The 23,255-nt window shown below is 45.9% G+C and overlaps 1 long non-coding RNA gene across 1 annotated transcript; it reads right to left on the bottom strand.

The window, feature by feature from the left end:
* LOC120398228 lies at positions 1-22,387 on the bottom strand. The gene is made up of 3 exons (XR_005594268.1): positions 22,076-22,387; positions 20,236-20,313; positions 1-217 (listed from the first exon to the last, which is right to left on the bottom strand). It is a non-coding gene; the product is annotated as an uncharacterized LOC120398228 (long non-coding RNA).
* Positions 22,388-23,255: the final 868 nt, after the last annotated feature.

Here is a 23,255-nt window from a genome sequence, read left to right on the forward strand (position 1 = left end):
AAAATTGTCTACAACCCGTAGGAGATCAGAATCCCATTGCAGTAGACAAGGAGGTTCAAACATATTATAGGCACAGAAGTTGAGACAACCTCGCCTTTAGATGCTAAATTTATAATTAGCTTGGGAAACACAGAGTATCATTCTGTAAATGTTGGTGTGCAGCTATGGCCTGATGTCCACAGAGACGGTGGCCTGTGTCTCGCCTAATCTGGCAGATCTAGAAATAGAAATGAGACTCTCAGATCATATACAAAAATAAATTTCTAGCCCTTTTCTTTACAAAAAAAAAAATCCGTACCAATGTGAACAGAGTGTGCAGCTGTGGCATCAGTACACTTCCCAATTCCCACAGCCTGCTTAAGTAGTAGTGTGTGTCTATCTGTAGTATTGGGATACTGCAGGGACGTGCTGGCCGCCACTTCCCACAGCGCCCATTGTCCAGGAACGGCAAACTGTGGCAACTGGGAACTGTGGGGGGCCGTGCCTGCGGATGGTCAATGTAAACAAAATATCTCACGGCCTGCCAGTGGATTACCCTGTTGACCATGTGCTGAAGGTTGCCGACCCCTGGCCTAGGGGTTAGGTGTTGCAATGCTGAGCAGAGAGGTATTAATTCTATAGCCCAGTGGTTAGAGCACTCACGTGGGAGGTAGCAGACATGGGATTAAGTTCCTGCTCTGAATCAGACAGAGTATGTCTCCGACATCCCAAGTTAGTGCCCTGGCAACTGAGCTATTGGGCATTCTAGGACACATAAGGGAAGGGTGAGCTGGAGAGAGATTGTTTCAGCTGCTAGGACATGGGCTACCTAGTCTCCTACACCAGGTCAGCCGCTTGTGCATACCAGCCCACCTGCCCCAAAAAGCCTCATCCTGGGCTGTCTTTTGTGGGGGTTAGGCATGCTTTGAGCACACCCACCATATCGGGCCCTGCAGGCAAGATAGGCAGGGGAATTTCTACTTTGAGGATCCCATCAGGATTGAGGTAAGAGCTAGGGCATGAAGAAGGTCAGAGGCACTAGAATTTTATCAGCTTTGCGCATATGCACTGGCAAAAACATTGACAACTAGGGAACTTTACTGGCAGGAACTTAGTAACCTACATGGTAAGGCAGCATCTGAGCACTGGTTTTGTGAATGTCAGTACTTAAGGACCTAAAGAAGCAGTCCCTTTGTGACTCTAACCCTAAGTGTCTAAGCACTTTTGTAAATCCTACTAGGCACTTATCTGCACATAAGTACTTTTATAGTCTTGGCCTTAGTCCATATGTAGACCTTCCCTTTCCTCAGGAAGATCTAGTCAGACTCTTCTTCTCAGAGTTGTTCATTGGTCTGTTGATTGAACTTCCTTTCCGGTCCCCAGGAGAGTGCTCTATCTCACTGACTGGCTGCCGAGTCCAGGTCTATGAATCCAATTTCCTCTAAACATGTATGCCCCCCTGATCACAGTAGTGCACTTTGAGCCCTGTCTCCTCACTATATCATGGTTTCTTCCTGATTATTAACTAAAGGTGGAGGGAGGCCAGTTTCTGAAGTCTTTTAGCAGGCTTTGCCGCTCATTCAAGTCTGTCTTCAACATTGTCCTGGTTTGTACACCTAAAGGTACTGATACTAACTGAGGCAAACTGACTCCTATGGCTGAAAACTTGTTACTGATTTTTGGTTATTCACGGTCCTGTCGTATCCTCCTAGGGCTGGGCTGTATGGACAAGACAAACCATATAGCAATATGTCCCTTGATTTTTTGGGAAATTTTCAAATTAGTTCATAGACATTGGCAATGTCACCCAGGCTATATTATTGTTCTGGTAAGATAATGTATACATAATACCAGTCACGTTTGTTTGAAATTAACAGAATTAATCAGGCATGTTTTGAAATTGATGAAAAAGGTGAGAGGGGATTAGAATTTTTTTTTTAGTCTTTTTAACTAGCTGTAGAAATGAATAAACTTTAAAAATGCATATTTGCTAATTTTGCTATGTGCTGTTATATTATAGATTATTTAAATTCATTTCACAACTAAGTTATAAAACCTGTACATAAGCACCACGACTAAAAGGATTTTTGGATACAGGTGTTCAAAATAACAGCATTTGTATGTACATGTTATGATAGAATAATCAAATTTCACACTTTGAGTTATCATGTAATGGCCTCAGGTGTCAGGAAGGGATATTTTCTCCCCTCTGCACACCCACCCAACCCCATGTGAAGCGTGGGGCATCTGGCTGGTTCAAGATGGGTTTTACTATCCTTATTTCCTGAAGTCATTGCCAGAGACAAAATAATGGACTTGATGGGCAATCTAGGATACAGAAAATTATGTCTTTGAAAGACCTTTATTCTATTTATACAATGGATTTTTTCCTAGTCATACATTCTTATGTTGGCTTTTTATATTCCACTCTCTGGTGTTTGGATACTGTAAGACATTTGGGGTCAGATCCTCATGTGGCATAATCAGGGTAGCTCTTTGACACAATGGAATTATGCTCATGTACAATGGCTGTCTGTTACTGACATGTGATTAGCTTTTAATTAGCCAAATATGGTCCAGATTCTCCTTTCAATTACACCATTCTTACACTGGTGTAAATCCATTGATATCCAATGAGTTATTCCTAATTTAAACCACCATAAATGAGTGGAGAAACAGACCTTATCTTTATATTTTAGCTCCTCTTTATATGGACATAGTTTTCCCTATTAAAACAAAGTCATTCCGTACTGAAGTGGAAGCCATGACAGCAACTGGTATATTTAACTGTGGTCTTTCCTAACAAAGATCTATTATGCTTCAGCAATGTTGTTGCTAGCAAGGTCCAAATATATCTTGGATGCTTTATGTTACTTTAGTGATGCTAATCAGCTGTAAACCCCTTTTAACTGAATCCACATTTACAGCTGATTAGCATCACCAGGATGGCATAAAGGAACCAGAGGGGACTGGTAATCATTTTTAAAATCTAGACATCTGGACCAGATTCTCAGCTGGTGTAAACCAGCATAGCTTCACTAAAATCAGGAGCTGGAGATCCGATCCATTTGTATTAGAAAGCATATGCATGAAAAATATTTGAGTCTGTCTAAAAATACTGTTGTGTGACAAAGCATAAAAATTTCAGCATAATTATTTACATGATTTTTACTTATGAACTGAATACCCACAAGTGATTCCAGTATCTCTTAATTCACTTTGCTAACAAACCTATCAAAATAGTTTACATGGTTGGTAGCCTTTAGCAACAGGATCTGAAACTAATATTCCAATAAAGTTCATGAAAAATAAATTCCCTGTAGTTTTTCGGGGAAAAAGTACATGAATTTTAATCTGTCTGATTCATCCCCTGTTGACGGGATTTTCCTGTAGTATTTATATCTACAAGGATTCAAATATTTCGGTTGCACATGTGATGAATGAAGAATCCAAATAAATATACATATATTTATGTGCAAAATAAATGTAAATTCTGTTCTTCCTTGCTAGCAAAGCAATGGATTGTTTTTATGCATTTTTGTATTCTAAGTGAGAGTGTAACTTGTGTTAATAGTAGTACAACATGATTTTAGAGGGTTCTATAACATACATGACATTTGTGTGTGTGCGTGCAAGTGCGAGTAAAAGAAATGGAGTGCAAATGGCTATCAGGTTGGGGAAGGCAAGATTGATTTTAACTGATTTACTTATGAACATAAACAGTTACTTAACTTCAGAATTAATTTTGGTTGAACTGTTTGACAGCCTCAAAATTTTTGATTGATATAAAAAGCTTCAGAGGCAAATTAATTAGGACCTGTATTTAGGATTCAGAGTTCTATTAAAGAATTAGAATAAGTTTACCACTTTAAGTTAAAACTTTGATTTATCATGATTTGATTTTTTAATTTCTTTTCAGATCCTAGGTTGTTTCATTTGTTTTCATTTCACTTTGCAAATCCTAGCGTATCCATCTTTATTTTCTTTGAACTGTAAATTATGTTTTGATTCATATAACTTAAAAAAAATTGTAGAAATTACAGGCATAGTATATTGTCTTATTAGAGACTTAATACATTATTACTAATCAGGGTTAAAACACAGGGTGAAAGTCAATGGGAATTTTGTCATTGACTTCAAAGAGGTTAGGATTTCACCTATTGTTTTTAGCTTTCCTTTTCATTACTGCAGTGTTGAAAAGGTAGATTGTCTTGACTGACTAAGCCAGACTTTTAATGAACAAAAAGCAAAGAGAAAAAAGTTATAGCAGAAGAGAAATAATAATGACATACAACTGAGAGAACAGAAGCAGGAACCTCAAAATCACACCCATCTGTTTCTCAGGATTTAGCTAAACCCAATGGAGGGGGCAATGTTATTTAGTTCCCTTTGCATGCCTGGTCTGGTCTGGACATCTTTTAGGAAACCAAAAGCTCAGTGGGGTTCTAGTATATCCTGTGGTCCTGTGAGATGGTGAGGCTGTTTGTAGCCATGATGGTAAAGCTTGCATTCTCAAGATGTTCATTCCATAAGATGAACTTAAGCAAGTTGCCAAGTAACCTCCAGTAATGTCCAGAAATGGGCAGCCTTTTTGTCCCATCAAAACTACCCAAGCCATATATCTGGCAATTACATTTAGGAATTGCTTTTTTTCCGCAGCTCATTATGTCAGGTTGTGACTTTCCCAATAGCCTTGAAGATCACTGATCACTGTGGTTTTGGTGGGCTTTTTTAGCTTAAACACATCTAATTTGTACCAGTATGTCTTTAAACGCTGATGATTTTTAAGAATATATTTCTTATATACCAAGCCAAGCTTGCTTTTGTTCATTTTGCCCTCCCCAACTTTGAACAACTCAGGATATAGGCCTTCTGACCAATGGGGATTTTGGGACCATTGCAACTATAAGAAACACAAGAAGTATGTGTGGCTGAGTCTGTGGCTTTAGGTTGTTGGTGCTGCTTCAAACTTTCCAGTCAAGTCAAATTCATAGTTCTAGTGCCCTTAAAACTTATATAAAATGGCTCCTCGTATTACCTTTTGGGTGCATCACTTAGTTCCATCTTCATTGTGTACTGCCTTTCTTTACTTAGGAAGGGCCTGAGATGGACTCAGTAGTGGAGGGGGCTGGCTTTTTACTTTCTCTCCAGTTTCACTTTAAGTAGATAATTATGAACATACCCTGTTTTTCTTCTTTACCTTGACCCAGATCCACAAAGGGACTTAGGTGCCTAAGTCCTATTTTTAGGTGCCACTGAGAGCCCCAAAACAACTATCAGATGCCACCTAACCTTGAAGGTGCCTAAACTTACTCTGTGTCTAAGTTTTTGCAGTAAAAGTTCCTTACGTAACAACTTCTTGCATATGGCCAGATGCACTGTTGTATCATGCTATCTGCCCAGACAACTATCTCCCACCTAAGCCCCTGAGTGTTCTTCCACCTAATTCATTTGCAGTTCCCAATCTGGGAGGCATACTCAGAGATTACTTTACTCCAAATAAAACAGCCAGGGAAACAGGGAGAGGAGAAGAGAAAGAGGCCCTTCCTTTTCACCTTTAGCCGACTGGTTAGGGATATGGGATAGTCTGATATGTGTCTCCCTCAGTTTCTCCTACTGAAGTTGTTCCACTTTAATTAAATAATTTAATAATGTTATATTAATTGGGTTAGAAAAAGAGTGAGAATTCTTCTACAGCCCAGTGAGAGCACTCAGCTGAGGTACCAGATCACTGTTCAAATCCCTTTTCCTCAACCAGCACGGAGGAGACTTGAACCAGGGGTCTTCCACATCACAGATGAATACAATAAGCACTGAATTAAAAGTTATAAGGGAGGAACTCATCACCCCCTCAGCAGTTTTGAGTGAAATTAGGCGGCCTCTGAGCAGGCCTACCAAACAAGGTCTGCAGGCAAGTTAGGCAGAGGAGAGGTGCTCTTCCTCTAATTCTTGGATCATAAGCAGAGACGAGTGCCTCCCATTGGCAAGCTAAGGTACTGTAGCTTAGATACAGTAGCTCCCTGCTAGTGTGCTGGCTTTGTGGATTGCATTCTAAGGTCCCTCTATCTCCCCATTCATTATATAGGGACTGTGGACACCTAACTAAGACTTTGTGGATCACAGTGTTGTTCCTGTGGGTTTCTATGGGCCTAAAAGTTAGGCTTTGTGACATGCAGTATCTGAACACTTGAGATCCTTATGGATCCGGGTCTTAATTCTTGTTTATTTGTTTGTTTGTTTTCAAGCCTCTTTACATAAACACACATAAGCACGTGCCCGTGCACACACCCATACACACACTGAAAAACAGTTCCCCTGTAAAGAGTCCTCTGAACTCTTTTCCTCCAACAACACAACTGATAAAATCTTAGCAATCCTTAGAAATCCTTAGTTTCTAAAGAAACTAAAGAAAACTAGAAATGATGTAGCTTATTTTGGAAACGTTTTACTTATTTCTGTGGATCTTTTAAAAAATGGCATGCATTTAGGAAGTCAGATTCAGAATTTGTGTAAAAGGAACAGCCATACACAAAAGTCAAGGTACTCAGACAACATACCATCCTGAGAAATACCCATACCTTCATCTCTCCACAGAGCCCCCCCCCGCCTTGTTTTTTACAGCATAGCCTGAATATCAACTAATGACAGGTTCTTTATTTTCTCCCACTATCACTTTCTTTATCTAACTCTAAATATCATGTTTAGTATGTAAATAACACATTGAGTTTACAGTATATTTTGACTTTCAGCCCCCACATTCTACTTAAATACAAAAGGGTTTTTGTTGTTGTTGCTAGGTTTGACAATTTTTTGCTTGTATCTGTACTTTATATCCACAGAGGAAAAGGGGCAATGGGGTTGTTTTCATCTTGTTGCAAAAACAAGTGAGAAAATCCAATTTTACCAGTTTCAGTTCAATTACAAATCTTTTTTTTTTTTCAGAGCCTAGCTCATGACCATTACCTTGTTTTGTTTGTTTCCTTGTTTGTTTTGTCAGCTTTAAGCCATTCCAGAAAATGTAAATTTGCTAAAGCAGGTTGTGAATCCACAATACAATTTAATTACACAATGTGTCAATTCATACACATCTCACAAAGCACAGTGGTTACAACAGCAGAGATGTTGTCAAAGGTGGCAATAGGAAGGTGAGTACAATAAATAAGAAGAAGTGTGAAGAGTTGGTAATTGCAAGTACATATGTGGAAAACTGTCTAAGAACTTACTGATTCTAGGTAGGGAAACTGTAGGAAGTGTTCAGGTGTTTTAGAAAAGATCATCCTCCAATAGACGGAGAGGAGACTTGAATTTGCAGAGTGCAAGAGAATGAAAACGGGGTGGGGGGTAGATAGAGAAATGGAGGTACATAAAAGCATGGCTAAGAAAGTCCTCAAAATTAGGAACAACATTAGTAACAGATGTGAAAGTGGATGTGGATAAGTCTGATATGACTTTACCCACAGTAAGAAGGAGTAGAAGGAAAGAAGAAATACCATTAAAGGGAGGAAAGGAGAGGAAATAAAGAAGGAAAAAAGACATCATTTGGAAAACAAAAAGAGTAATGGGGGGATTCTGAGCACATTTTGAGGCACACACAGTACAATTTCTAATTATTGTCTGTTGCTCAGCTACAACAGTGATAATCACCTTAGAAATATCTTAGGCAGGATACGTAAGTGCAGAGTCAGGAGTCATATAGACATGTTTTGATATGACATGTGTTCAAGCTCCAATATGTTCAGAATGCTGAAATAGCCATCTCAGAGACAGTGCATGAACAGAGAAGCACAACAGTACAGAAATATGGTCTGAAGTGGCAAATGCATTGTGACAGACCCAGGCCAGTGGGGTACAGGAGTCTGGTCCTATTAGTATCCAGGAAGTGGGCAGGCAAAGCCCGCCCACTGCTAAAGGACCTCCCCCCAGCCTAAGGGGAGGATCCACAGGTCTGGGATACTAACTAAATACGTGGGACAACAAATGAAAAAAACAGGATTGGGTCATAGGGCTAAACGAAGGGAACCTGATGGGGACACCGAACAGAGAACCCCAGAAAACGCCCACTGCTCCTCGAAGGCGTCAAGGGAGCCAGTGGATGCTGCCCAGAGGAACTCTGCCCGGATGCGTGAACGGATGGAGGAGCGGAAATAGGCCCCACAGTCGCAGGAAATCCCGTCGGCCAACCTCCTCTCTCTGGTTTTGTAGATTGCTAGTTTGGCCAGGGCCAAGAGGAGGTTGACAAGGAGATCCTGCGACTTCGTGGGGCCACGGATGGGGAGTGCATAGATAAACAGGTGAGGGGAAAAGTGCAACCAAAAATGCAAGAGGAGAGCCAAGAGGAGCCGGAACAGGGGCTGCAACCTGGCACACTCTAAATAAACATGCGCCAGGGTCTCCTTCATGCCGCAAAAGGGGCAGGTGTTGGGGACAGGGGTAAACCGCGCCAAGTACACGCCCGTGCTCACGGCCCCGTGAAGGAGCCGCCAACTGACATCCCCGGTGGGCCTCGGGACCAGGGCAGAATACAGGCTGGCCCACCGGGGCTCCTCACCCTTGAGAGGTGGCAGGAGGTCCCGCCATTTTGTATCGGGGCGGGACACGAGGGTGAGGTAGTGAAGAGTGTGGGGCACGAGCGTGTACAGATGTTTTCTTGGCGCGGTCTAGAACAGAACTGGCTGCAGATCGGGCAGCCGGCTCGCAGTGAAAGGGCGAGGGGGTCGATTGGGTCCACGGGGCAGGGACCCGATAAAAAGGTCCACGGGACCCGGGGTGGAAGGTGGGCGGGGCGTGCCCTCTCGCAGGACCCGATCGAGGTAGGCCCAAGCAGTGGGCAGTAAAGTGGCCTTCACCTCCAGAAGTACGCGCCAGCGAGTACGAGGGCTGGAGAGCCCCATGCGCTGAGCGAGCATCAGGGGATCCAGCCAGTCTCCCCGGTCGTAGTCCAGGAGGTCTCCGACCCTGGTGACTCCTGCCAAGACCAGCCTCTGGCGCACTATCGGGGACTCCGCCACCTGCACACGGAGCTGGGAGTTGTGTAGCAGGGGATCCGCGAGGAGATCAACCCCCATGGTGGCCGCCACGGACCTGGTCGTCGAAAAGAGCTTCCAGGCCCGGAGGAGGTCTTGGTAGAAGACCAGCAGCCCAGAGAGGTCTCGTGGAAGACCTCTCGGATGGAGATAAAAGAGCTGCCGGTCGTATCGGAGCCCTCGGAAGCGGCGCAGGAAGGCGTGTGCCAATACGCTCCACGCCGGACTACCAGCACCATACAGGAGCCTCTGCAGGGCCTGGAGGCGGAAGACGTGGACCTGAGTGCACAGGCACTTCAGGTCCTGTCCCCCCTCCTCCAGGGGCAGGTGGAGGACCCCTGCAAAGACCCAGTGCATCCCTGGCCAAAAGAACTCCAGAACCACCGTCCAGAGGTTGGCCAGGAAATCCGGGGCCGGGACCAGAGTGTTGAGCCGGTACCAGAGCATGGACAGGACTAGTTGATTCAGCACCATGCCCTCCCTCGGAGATAGAGGCACCGGAGTAGTCCTGCCCATTTCCAGAGCCGTGCCCTCACCCCGCCCTCTAAACCGTGCCAGTTCTCCGGTGGAGATGGATGCGTGGCAGAAAGGTAAACGCCGAGATAGAGCAGCGGACCCGCGCTCCACCGGATGGCCTGAAGTGCGGGTGGGAGGGAGCTCGCCTGCCACCCGTCCCCGACCACCAGGCCAGAGCTCTTGACCCAGTTGACCTGGGCGGAGGAGGCCGCCGAATAAATGGCCTGGCAAGCCTCCACCTGCGCCAAGTCACCCGGGTCCTGGACCACGAGGAGCACATCGTCGGCGTACGCCGACAGGACCAGCCGCAGCTCCGGCTCCCGGAGCACCAACCCCGTCAGCCTCCGACGGAGGAGACAGAGGAAGGGCTCGATCGCCAGAGCGTATAGCTGACCCGAGAGGGGACACCCCTGCCGCACTCCTCGCCCGAAGCTGACCGGCTCGGTCAGGGCCCAGTTGAGCCTGACCAGACACTCCGCAGAAGCGTACAGCACCTGGAGAAAACCCACAAACTGGGGTCCGAAGCCAAACACCTGCAGAGTGCCCAGGAGATACCCGTGGTCCACCCTGTCAAACGCCTTCTCCTGATCCAGGGACAAGAGGGCGAACGACAAACCATCCCTACACCCTAATTCCAGAAGGTCCCGGACCAGATACAGGTTATCAAAGATCGTGCGGCCCGGGACGGTGTAGGTCTGGTCCGGGTGGACCACGTCCGCCAGCACAGACCCTAGCCGCATCAAGATGGCCTTCACAACGATTTTGTAGTCCGTGCTGAGGAGCCAGATGGGACGCCAATTCCGTAAATCGCGGAGGTCCCCCCTCTTCGGCAGTAAGGCGAGCATGGCTCGCCTGCACGAGCGAGGGAGGACCCCGCCCTGCAAAGACTCGGGCCAGACGGTGACTAGGTCTGGGCCGAGGACGTCCCAGAACATGCGGTAGAACTCCACGGTCAGCCCGCCCATGCCCGGAGATTTATTGGTGGGCATGCAATGGAGGGCTTCCGAGAACTCGGCCAGAGTGAGAGGCAGCTCTAGCCGGTCCCGGTCGCCCGCACTGACTGTCAGGAGTCCGTCCCAGAGCACTTTGCGAGCGTTAAGATCGGTTGGATCCGGGGAGAAAAGAGTCGCGTAGAAGGCCCTGGCCCTCCCGCACATCTCCGCCGGATCCGTGAGGGGGGTGCCGTCCTCCGCCAGGAGGCAGGTGACGTGCTTTTTGGCCCCCCTCCTTTTCTCCAGGGCGTAGAAGAAGTGGGAGCCGCGATCCATCTCCCGAAGGAGGCGGATGCGGGATCGAACAAAGGCACCCCGGGCTCGATGATCCTCGAGGGCCCGAAGCTCCTCCCGCTTCTCCCGGCACGCTCCGCAGAGGGATGGATCCTCGGGGCTGGCGGCCAGACGCCTCTCCAGCTCCAAGACCTCCCGTTCCAACTGCTCTATTGCCGCATCCCTCCGTCGGCTGGCACCCCGGGTGTAGTCGCGGCAGAAGAGCCGGGCGCGCACCTTCCCCAGGTCCCACCACCGCCGCGCCGAGGGAAAGGCGTGCTTCTGCCCTCACCAAGCCAGACAGAACTCCCGGAAGGATGCCACGAAGCCCACGTCCTCCAGCAGACTATTATTAAAGTGCCAATAGGCCGGCCCCGGCCTCTCCGCGCAGAGAGAGACCATCACGGTGGCAAGGTGGTGATCCGAAAAGGGGGCCGGCCGAACGCTGGAGGAGTGGGCTCGTGAAAGGTGGAAACGTGACAGGTAAATGCGGTCCAGCCAGGAGTGGCGTGACTGATGGACCTCCACCTGGAAGGTCCACCTCCACCTGGAAGGTGAACGTTGAGACGTCGTCCAGGTGGTGATCGCGCCAGACGTCCACCAGGGAGTGGCGTTCGACGATCTCCCGGAGGACGTCCATGGTGGCCGGGCACTGCTCGGTCCCCGAGCGGTCCCATTCCTCGAGGGTGGTGTTAAAGTCCCCGCCCAGGACCAGGCACTCATGAGGATCCAGGGAGCCGAGGAAGGCGGACGCCTGCTGATAAAAACGCAACCTCTCCGGGCCCGATGTCGGGGTGTAGACATTGACGAGATTAACCACAAGCCCCTCCATGCGGACCCGGAGGTGCAGCAGGCGGCCCGGCACAGCCTCGGCGACCCCCAGCACCTCGCGCCGTAGGTCGGGGGAGAACAGGGTCGCCACTCCTGCCGAGCGAACCGAGAGGTGGCTAAAGTAGACCCTGTCCCCCCACTCCAGCCGCCAGCTAGCTTCAGCGGCCGGATCCGTATGGGTCTCCTGCAGGAAAACCACAGAGTACCCCCCGTCCCGAAGGAAGGAGAGCACCTGGCTCCTGCGGAGACCCATCCTACAGCCCCGGGCGTTCAAAGTGGCAAAGATGATCGGCGCCATGAGGAGGGCTGGGGGGGATCCTCACCAGCAGACATGCCCACGGCCTCCATCGGGCCGCGCAGCAATCCGTGACCAACACCGCAGGTGACTAGAGAGCTACGGAAGAGGCAGACCCGCCGGTAGGCCGCGGCGGCCTGCTTCCCGGTCCTCTTATCCTCCCCCATGAGGGCCCTCGCGGCCTGGAGGATCAGATGGAAATCCCCCCACCGCTGGAGCGCAAGTTGGACCTTGTTACGGGAGCCACGGACATCCTCAAGGAACTCCCGCAGCTCCTCCCTCAGCTCGCGGGGGCTGCGGATGGCAAGCGGACAAGAGGGGCTCCCTCGGGGGCTTCCTTGGGAAGGGACCCCGGATGAGGGGCAGCGTTACCGTCTGGTGCTGCCACGTCGTCCCCAGCCGTCACCACAAAATGGGCTTCGTCAGGGGGCAAGGCAGAAGGTTCATCATCAGAGACCCCCTTCCTGCTCTTCCAGGGGGTCTCCGAATCCAAAAGATGTAACGGGGCCTGAGCCTTCCGCTTGCCTCGCTTCCCCTGCACTAAGGACCAGCCCTCCATGGCATCATCCGGGGGCTGGCTAACAGGGGTCAGGTCTGGGGGCAAGGGTGAAGGCTAATCAGGGCCGGGGAATCGCGGGGGGGGGGAAGTTGAGCTAGGAATGGGGCAGAGGGACCACAGGGTAGCTGCAGGGCTGGGGCAGGACAATCAGGGCCACAAGAGGGAAATGGGTGGGGCAGACAAATGCGGCAAAGGAGAGGGGGTCAGGCCAAGGGGGTGGGGGTGGGGGGTGCGCCCACGGGCACTTGTGCAAAAAGTCAATGGTAGCTAGCTGCTGCTGCAGGCCCAGAGGATAGAAATGGGCATGGCAAGCCAGGTGAGCAGCTCAGTCCCAGAGGCAGGAGATCGAGGTAGACGGAAAACAGCCAGCAGAGGTGGTGGTGGAGGGGGCAACGACGGTGGTGGGGGCGAAGGGGGACATGGAAGGACCGGGGGCAGGCTCCGCGCCATACCCCCGGTGTCCCAACAGACACAGTCCAAACGCCCACCACAAGAGCACAGTCCAAAAAATACTCAGTCCTTAGGTGCCCCCTCCACGGTGGTCTTCAGAGTCTCTACGTGGTCCCTCAACAGCAGGCAGCACTCTCCTCCTCCCCCTCTCCCTCCTTGGGGCTCCAGCAGCACCCCAGTAGCAAACACAGCACCTCCAGCAGCTCCAGGTGGTGGTCTGGTGGCCAGGCAGGAGGGATCCCGCTCAGAAGATGGTGGTGGTGGAGCCCTCAGCAGCAAGGGCTGGAGCTGGGGTCCCTCACTCCCCTCCTCTGGGGAGCAGGCCAGCAGCCCCCCCCCCCAAGAGGCCAGAGGTGGAGTAACAGCAGCAACAGAGGTGGTGGTGGTGGAAATCTACTAGCCAGCCAGCAAGCAGGTAGCAGAGAAAGGGGGTGGGTGGTGGTGTCTAGCCCAGCCAGGGGAGCAGCCGGAGCAGTAGCAGCAGCGAGGGCCCAGCAGGAACAACAGCAGCAGCAGCAGCAGCAGCCCTCTCCCTCCTACCCTCTACAGCAGAGGAGTCAAAGGGGGATCTTCTGGCCACTGGAGAAAGAGGTTTCTGTTCCCTGAGTGACCAGAGCAGGGGCTACACTAGAGTAATCAGGAACCTGCTAAACTAATCAGCCTGTCTGCCTTAATTAGAACACCTGCAGCCAATCAAGGCAGGCTAATCAGAGCACCTGGGTTTAAGAAAGGAGCTCACTCCAGTCAGGGAGGGGAGAGCCAGAGGAGAGGAAGTGCGTGTGAGGAGCTGGGAGCAAGAGGCGCAAGGAGCTGAGAGTGAGAGTGAGGGTGTGCTGCTGGAGGACTGAGGAGTACAAGCATTATCAGACACCAGAAGGAAGGTCCTGTGGTGAGGATAAAGAAAGTGTTTGGAGGAGGCCATGGGGAAGTAGCCCAGGGAGTTGTAGCTGTCATGCAGCTGTTACAGGAGGCACTATAGACAGCTGCAATCCACAGGGCCCTGGGCTGGAACCCGGAGTAGAGGGCAGGCCTGGGTCCCCCCCAAACCTCCCAACTCCTGATCAGACATAGGAGAAGTTGACCCAGACTGTGGGGAAAATCACTGAGGTGAGCAAACTCTGCCAATAAGCGCAGGACCCACCAAGGTAGAGGAGGAACTTTGTCACAGCATGAATGAGCAACTTAGCCGACGCTGTAACAGCGAGACCCATGAACCCAAGTACTGTACTGCCAGAAAGGTAAAAAAAGAGTTATACAGTTAAACTAGCACAAGCTACATAATGCAGTGTTGCTTTAAAGAGTGTTGCTTTAGTTATAGTTTTTGAAATGTTCAAGAGGTAAACTCAATTTACAAACACTCAGTCCCTGTGCTTCTCTCAAAGCTCCCAGGTAGTCTCCTGTATGACTTCTCATAAGGGAATCTCATGCATTCCAGCTTTCTTAAAATATGGCTCAGTGACTGACAAAGCAATTTCTCCCTTCCTCCTCCAGTCCAAGAGACTGATGCCCTGCCTGTTCTCTCTGATTTCTTGACGTATGAAGGTCACATGTAAATAACTAGGGCTCACTCTACCACTGTAAAGGTACTTTTTCATTCCAAAATGTGTCTTTGTAGTAGGCAAACTTGCAAACTGTATCAATGTGAGTGGAAAGGAGACCTTAGAGTCAACAATATCTCTGCAATTAAAGAGTGGAGAGGTAAAAGAGGCCAGAATTGAGAAGGGAGATGGAGGAGTTAGAGGCATAACGGAGGATGCTTTTTAACTAAAAAGAAAAAAAAGCAAATCGTTTGAGTTTAGGTGGGAAAGAAGAGTGCCATCCAAAAACACATTTAAAAAACAAAAACAAACACTACTTGGAAGTCTCTTTTACTGTTTCCTAACAGGGCCATCTATACAAGCCCTTACTTATCAGTCAGGCATCAGTATTCTTTGGAAGTGCAAGCCCCAGACATTAGTGTAAATTCTAAGTTGGACTAATCATCAGCAGGAGATAAGAGAAGTCACTCTCAAGCACATAACCATATCACAAAAGTCTTAGGTCAAGCAGAAGTCAAGTCCGTATCTTTACTGGTGACAGGCACAGCTGTAACCATAGCAACAACACAAATCACATGAGGAACATGAGAATTGTACTTGTCACTTTCTTCCTGCCTCCTCTCATCCTTTATGCCTGCTTTCAGGAAATGCCTGTACTTTTAGGAGCAGATGACTGCCTTATCAGGGTTTAGTAAACACCTAAAGGTAGCTAATTTGTCTTTGGAGATACATGAGTAGGTGATTTAATGTAATGCAAAGTAGTTAAAGGACAAATGTAGCTTACAGCAGTGCTAAAAGAGTTCCCTTTCATTAGCTGCCCCAGCATACTAATAATCTCTAGACAATACTTCTAACAAGGCTGTGCATTTGGGTTCCAGAAAAACCCAAATATCTGGATAACAGGATAACCCTGAGTATCTTGGTGTTTGTATTTTGCATTTTCATGGTCTTGGGGGCTAAAATAATCTAAGTTTGGTGCTTCTCATAATCCAGCAACTGAAATACCTTGAGAAAACCAGATCTCATTCTTTAGCTGAAGCTACAATAGGAAAAGGACATGTTAAGAATTACTTAAACAAATTAGATGTTTTCAAGAAGGCAAGGGCTGATGAAATATATACAAGAATACTTAAGGAACTGGCTGAAGAGATCTCAGAGCCATTAGCAATTATCTTTGAGAAGTTGTGAAGAACTGGAGAGCTACTTGAGCAATAGAAAAGGGCAAATATAGTACCTCTTTATAAAAAGGGGAATAAAGATAACTCAGAGATCTATAGCCCAGTCAGCTTAACATTGGTACCTGAGAAGCTAATGGAGCAAATAATCATACAATTAACTTGTAAGCACCTACAAGAAAATCCGGAAATAAGAAACAGTCAGCATGGGATTTGTCAAGAAGAAATCACATCAAACCAACCTTGTGATAGTGCACCCTATAAGGCTTTATGGAAATATACTTATGAATGTATATATGACATAACTAGAACATGTTTTATGCTACATATGCCATGTAACATATCTCTGTAATGGTTATTATCTACTGAATCTATTAATCCTATCTGTGTGCATGTATCATTTTTGTATTCAAAGTTATGAATTTTGGGTGTGTACTGGCTTCATTTTTAAGTAGCCTCTGTAAAGCATTTGGTCAGCTCCTTGAGAAAGGAGTGTGCAAATTAAGTGCCCAATCAAGAAGCGTTTAAGGAACAATGAATCTTGGAAGGCTCCAATCCACATAAGAAGTCTAGATGAGGATATTCAAGGTAGCAAGTAAGCAATGTCTGCTGCCTGTAAAAAGTGAGTCATGCATGGACATGTGACTTGCCCATGTGACTCCAAAACTCCATCTTGGAGCTGGACTTTGCATAGGAGAGAAGAGGAGGTCTCCAGCCACAGAGAGTCTATTTAAGCCTGTGGGAGACCCCTCAATTTTGTCTTCAGTTGGCTAAAGAGAGAGCTTCTCCATCCCCAAGGATACCTGAAAGAAACTGGAACAAAGGACAGTAACTACAGGGGGTGTGAGTGATTGCTGGACTCAGACTAGAAGGAGACTAGTATTACCTGTATTCAGTTTTCTTAGACATAGACTTGTGTGTTCTATTTTATTTTGCTTGGTAATTCACTTTGTTCTGTCCGCTATTACTTGGAACCACTTAAATCCTACTTTCTATACTTAATAAAATCACTTTTTACTTATTAATTAACCCTGGGTATGCATTAATACTGGGCGAGGGGGAAAACAGCTGTGCATATCTCTCTATCAGTGTTATAGAGGGTGAACAATTTATGAGTTTACCCTGTATAAGCTTTATACACGCTGAAACAGATTTATTTGGGGTTTGGACCCCATTGGGAGTTGGGCATCTGAGTGTTAAAGACAGGAACACTTCTCAAGTTGTTTTCAGTTAAGTCTGCCGCATTGGGGCATGTGGTTCAGACCCTGGGTCTGTGTTGGAGCAGACTGGTATGTCTGGCTCAGCAAGACAGGGTGCAGGAGTCCCAAGCTGGCAGGGAAAGCAGGGGCAGAAGTAGTCTTGGCACATCAGTTGGCAGTTCCCAGGGGGGTTTCTGTGATCCAACCCATCACAAACCTAATATCCTTCTTTGACAGGGTAACAAGCCCTGTGGATAAGGGGGATGTAGTAGATTTCATATATCTCAACTTTAGGAAGTCTTTTGATATAGTCTCACATGACCTTCTAAAAAATAACCATAGAAAAATAGCCTAGACCAGGGTTTCTCAAAACAGGTGTCGCCGCTTCTGTAGGGAAAGCCCCTGGCGGGCCGAGCCGGTGTGTTTACCTGCCCTGTCTGCAGGTCTGGCCAATCGCGGCTCCCACTGGCCGCAGATCGCTGCTCCGGGCCAATGGGAGCTGCTGGAAGCAGCATGGGCCGAGGGACCCGGAGCAGCGATCTGCGGCCAGTGGGAGCCGCGATCGGCCAGACCTGTGGATGGGGCAGGTAAACACACCGGCCGGGCCCACCAGGGGCTTTCCCTACAGAAGCGGCGACCCCCGTTTGAGAAACCCCGGCATAGACGAATCTACTATAAGGTAGGTACACAATTGACTGGAAAACCATACTCAGAGAGTAGTTGTCAATGGCTCAGAATATCTGTCCTGGGTCTGCTTCTATTCAATATCATCATAAATGATTTGGATAATGCCAGAGAGAGTACACTTACAAAGTTTGTGGATGTTACCTAGCAGGGAGGGGTTGCAAGCATATTGGAGGACAAGATTAAAATTAAAAATGATCTTGGCAAATTGAAGAAATGGTCTCAAGTAAATAGGATGAAATTCAATAAGAACAAATGCAAAGTACTAAACTGAGGAAGGAATAATCAACTGCACAAATACAAAATGAGAAATGACTGCATAGGAAGGACCACTGAAGAAAAGGATCTGCGGGTTTTACTGGATCCAGAACTATATATGGGTCAACAATGTAATACTGTTGCAAAAAAAAAGGTGAACTGCATTCTGTGATGTATTACAAGGAGTATTTTAAGCAAGACATGAGAAGTAAAACTTTCACTCTACTCAGCACTGACAAGGCCTCAACTGGAGTATTTTGTCCAGTTCTGGGCACCACATTTCAGGAAAGACGTGGAAAAATTGGAGAAAGTTCAGAGGAGTGCAACAAAAATGATAAAAAGTTCTAGAAAACATGATCTATGAGGGAAGATTGAAAAGATTGGTTTGTTCAGTCTGGAGAAGAGAAGACTGGAGGGGGATATGATAATAGTCTCCAAATGCATAAAAGGTTGTTATAAAGAGGAGGGTGATAAACTGTTCTCCTTAAGCACTGAGGACAGGACAAGAAGTAATGGGTTTAAAGTGCAGCAAGTGAGGTTTAGGTTAGACATTAGGAAAAGCTTGCTAACTTTAAGTTTGTTAAGCACTGAAACAAATTACCTAAGGAGATAGAGGAATCTCCATAACTGGAGGTTTTTAAGAACAGATTAGACCAGGGTTTGGCAACCTTTGGCATGTGGCTCACCAGGGTAAGCACCCTGGCAGGCCGGGCCGGTTTGTTTACCTGCCGCATCCACAGGTTTGGCCGATTGCAGCTCCCACTGGCCGCGGTTTGCCATCCCAAGCCAATGGGGACGGGCCGAGGGATGTGCTGGCCGCGGCTTCCCGCCACCCTCATTGGCCTGGGATGGCAAACTGGGGCCAGTGGGAGCCGCAATTGGCCGAACCTGCAGACGCAACAGGTAAACAAACTGGCCCAGCCCGCCAAGGTGCTTACCCTGGCGAGCCGCATGCAAAGCTTGCCAACCCCTGGATTAGACCAATGGTTCTCAAATTTATTTAATCATGCCTGCCCCTCCTGTGGTCATTTGTTGCCCCCTCCCCCAACTATCTATACTCCCATCGAGGCAGAGTGAAAAGCTGTGGATGCTGGCCAGGCTCCCAGCTCTGAAGGCAGCACCATGCAAGGAACAGTGCAGAAGTAAGGGTGGCAATGTAGACTTAGTGTCCCATTGACACCCTTACTTCTGCACTGCTGCTGCCACCCAGGTGCTGACAGCTGGAGCCCCTGGACTGACAGCTGGAGCCCTACTGCCACCTCCTGGTAAGGGATTAAGGGGGGTAGAAGGAGAGACTGAGCCCAGGTGGCAGGACTCCAGCTGTCAGCCCCAGGCACGGGGCTCTGGCTGTCCCCTTTATGCCTTCCCCCCGGCTTCTCAGTGTGCATGGCCCTTCTGCATGAGTCCCCCACACCAAGGCCTGACAGCCAGAGCTCTTTTTTAAAAAAAAAAAAAAAAAAGCACAGTTCATGCCTCCCTTGACACATTACCATGCCTTCCTTGGGAGGCACGCCCATAATTTGAGAACCATTGGATTAGACATACATCTATCAGGGATGGTCTAGATAATACTTTGTCCTGCCTCATTGCAGGGGACTGGAATCAGTGCAGAGGATCTAACCTGCTCCCTTCCAGTCCTACATTTCTATGATTCTATACTTAATCCAGTTTCTGGACTACTTATACAGATGTACATGTGCATCAATTTCAAATAGAATTTGATTCTTTATTTCCTTTCACACTTGGAATATTTTGGAGTGATCAATGACAAATGAACATACTCCTTGCTGCTATGGCCCTCTGTGATACCCCAGATTACACAAATATTAACAGATAATTGGTTTGGATATTCACTATTTACTGGGTTCCTGGAACAGAGTTTACTCACTGTCTCTTCACATTCAAACATGAGCCTTAGACACACATACACACACACACACACACACACACAAAACTGGCCAAGCTAGCAAGTAATAACCATATTCTTCAGGATCTAGAGGAGAAACACACTACACTGTCTTTTAGGAAGGAAACCTATGTGTGTCCTGTGATTATTATATAGTGAAGTCCATTGGTGCTGAAAGTAGAGGTGCTGGGGGTGCTGCTGCACCCTCTGGCTTGAAATGATTACCATTATATACAGGGTTACAGTTTGATTCAATGGCTTTCTATACCCCTACTATAAAAATTGTTCCAGCACCCCTGGTGCAGTCTACTGTTTAGAGAAATGCATCAGTCAGTATGAATGCAGCAACAACTTGCATATGGCTTTTTACATTAGAAAGTATTCTCAGAAAGGAAATGTTGGTCAGGATATTGAGATTATCCCTTTCTTATCTGTACTGCCACCAGAGATGGCAATAGGCACATTTACCTATTTCTTAGTAGTAGCATACTGTAGTACCATCAGTCCTATGTCACCATAAGTCTTATGTGGCAGCCTTAACACATGGTCATAATTACCTTCTGTCTTCCAGTAGTAATGTAGTCATTTCACACTAGCTCATGTTCCTTCATGGGACAGTCCGTCTTCTGGAGTGTCTGCATGAAACAAGAAGGATTGAATAATGATTGCTGGCTAGTGTGTGCTCTCACTGATTTTCTCTCTGTATTTTGCTAACATGTAAGATCTCTATTCTATATCCCTCATTATGTGCTAGGTATGGGCTAAATAAATCACTAGTTTCAATTATGCAAAATTTAGGATGAATTTGGCCCACTTTTTTTTCTTCAAAGATGCTTTATACTCCTTTGAATTCTAAGCAAAAACCAAAAGATCCAAAACACTCCAGGAATGGAAGAAAAATGAAAACAGATTATATTTGAAGAGGGTAATGTTGGGTTCACTGCAGTCATTCTTCTCACAACAAAAAGGCAAGAGGCTACAATGGGGCAAACTAACAAAGTCTACAGGAAGAGGATTGCATCAGATTGTTGTTAATACAGTTGGAATAATAGAGAATAATCTCCAGAATGTAGGTTGTGAATGGTCCTGGCCCATCAAGTTAGGAGAATTTTATTTATTTGGAATTTAATTCAGCTACTGAATGAGCTGCTATTGTCAATAACTGTAGCTGTGAGGACGCAGTCAAAGAGATACTGTATCTATAAAAAAGGTAAAATTCTCACTCACCGTTATAAACTATGGTCAGACATTTGTTTGAGAGGCACTTGTTTTCTGGTTTTCTGTTTGTGCATGAGTATAATATTCTTCCTTTTTCCTTATTAAATATTCCAAATAGCATATTGTTCCAATGCATGTATTTTACCTATCCAAGTGACATTTAACACACTAAAGTCCTATTAATGGAAACTTACTATGGCAGTATGATTCTTTCAGAATTATACTTATGATTAATGCATATGGGATGGGAATTCTGGATATATTAATGGTATTAAAGACAGTTAATCATGTAGCAAATGCAATCATTTACAACAAAAATTATTTGCAGGGATTTTGACTTGAAAGGAAAGAAAAATACATTCTGTTACTCCATCAAGTTCTTCTTTGATGTGTGTATGTGAGTGAGAGACAGAGAGAGAGAGAAAGAAAGAGAGAGAAAGAGAATATGTATATTCACACATGTTGGTTTGGCCAGGCAGAAGAGATGGTAACAATAAAACAGTGTGCAAGAAGAAAACACTAACTAGATGATCTTCCTTGTTAGGAAGAGGGATGATTTCTGGGACATCAATTTCATAAAGTATATTTTCCTCTTGATTTAAAGATTCATATTACATTGTGCAAAGCTGCATTGGTACAATATATAAAACAGGTTTGGAATTAGCCAACGTTTTGGTGATTTCATCTTGAACTTATTGGATTTTCTTTTCAGAAAAAAGTGACCTTTTACAAACCTTCAGCAAAGGCTTGATTCAATATTTGTTGATATGATGCCTGTTTTCACCAGTGAAAATAGAAAAAAGGAATGGCTAGTAGTAAAATCTCAAGTAAATTAAATGACTAAATCTAGGCAAATTACATTAAATTGATGAGAATTTTGTGATATTCCCCTCAATTTAGGAATTACTTAGTTACCAGTTCCTGCTTAGTTTCATTCTGTAATCCAGTGAGAGTTTTTCTTGAATAAGGGTATATGATTTAGCCTGCTTTATGCGGGCCTTGAAAATAATGCAGATATGGCATTCTCTACCAACAGTATGAACATTCTCTAATATTTTTGGTTATGCAGTGGAAATTTCATGACTCAAGCCAAAATGAGTAATTACACACACTGAAAATTCATATTTCATAATAATTCATTCTGGGTGGAATTTACATAAGTGAGTTACAATAGCTTACCTCTTCTCCCATTGAAGTTAATGGATTTTTACCATAAGAATGCTTTACATTAAAAAAAAATAAGAGGTTTGCTGTACTTTACATGTCATGCTCCATCACCACTGCTGCACTTTTGAACCTCTGAGTGGCGCAAAAGAAAGAAAGCATGAATTAGCAATTGTATGGCATGTGGGGTATTACGTAATTCCTGAAAGTACACACAAACTGCTTTTCTTGTTCCTAGTTTTCAGTTTAATTTACTGGCATTTGTCTTTGTTTATTCTGAAGCTTTAACACAGTAAAGACCACAATGAATACTAAAACTCCCTTTAGTCTTTAAATTATTGTTAGTTTTCAGAGTGAAACAGAAATACATCAGTTTTCTAAACAAAAGTAATATTTTACTAGATATTGCTGTATACTCATTATTTATGCCTACAGAGTAGAATTCTTTATTTTCCTGTTCAGCAACCAATTTCTCCATTCTTCTCTCTCTCTGTGTTTCTAATCTGCATTTGTAATTCAATCATCTGTGGGCAACCATCTAGTTATTTGTGGGTTTTGAATATGTGAATTCAGTATGCAGTGTAGACATGGTAACAAACTACAGGGGTTTGCCACTAGTCTTGTGTAGATGGTGTGTATATATACAGCCTACATCTGTTTCTAAATTTTTCTTCGTGGTACCTTGCAGTCTTTTAACTAACTTGTTAATTCATAACATATTATTATTCCAGAGCCTGCTGTCCAATGTACATTCCTTCACATGTCCTTTTAATCTTGAATATTTAGCAAAAATAAACATAGGGCTCTAGCTATTGATTTTGGCATGTGGTCTTCCTGGTAGCTGTCAGCTTCGACAATACAATGCTCCTAGGAGGACAATTTAAAGAGTCACGCATTTCAGTTATTCACCACCACTGAGCAAATCACATGTTAATACTTTCCTAGAGTGGATTTTACATTTTGTCAGTAGAGAATAGTAAGGCAACGGCTTTTAAAAACCTGGCAAAATGAAGGAGCATCACCAGATGGAGTCCTCAGGTAATATGCCGTAGTTTATTAATACAGAAGTGTTCGGGAAGGCTCTGTATTAATCTCCAAATTTCAGAATTAGTCTCATGGCGACTTGCCAGATTTTTGTGTTCCAAGGAAAACTGACCCTGTTAACTGAGGGAGTTATTTCACATATTTTCCCTGG

The sequence above is a fragment of the Mauremys reevesii genome, linkage group 1, assembly GCF_016161935.1.
Source record: "Mauremys reevesii isolate NIE-2019 linkage group 1, ASM1616193v1, whole genome shotgun sequence".
Taxonomy (NCBI): Eukaryota; Metazoa; Chordata; order Testudines; family Geoemydidae; genus Mauremys; species Mauremys reevesii.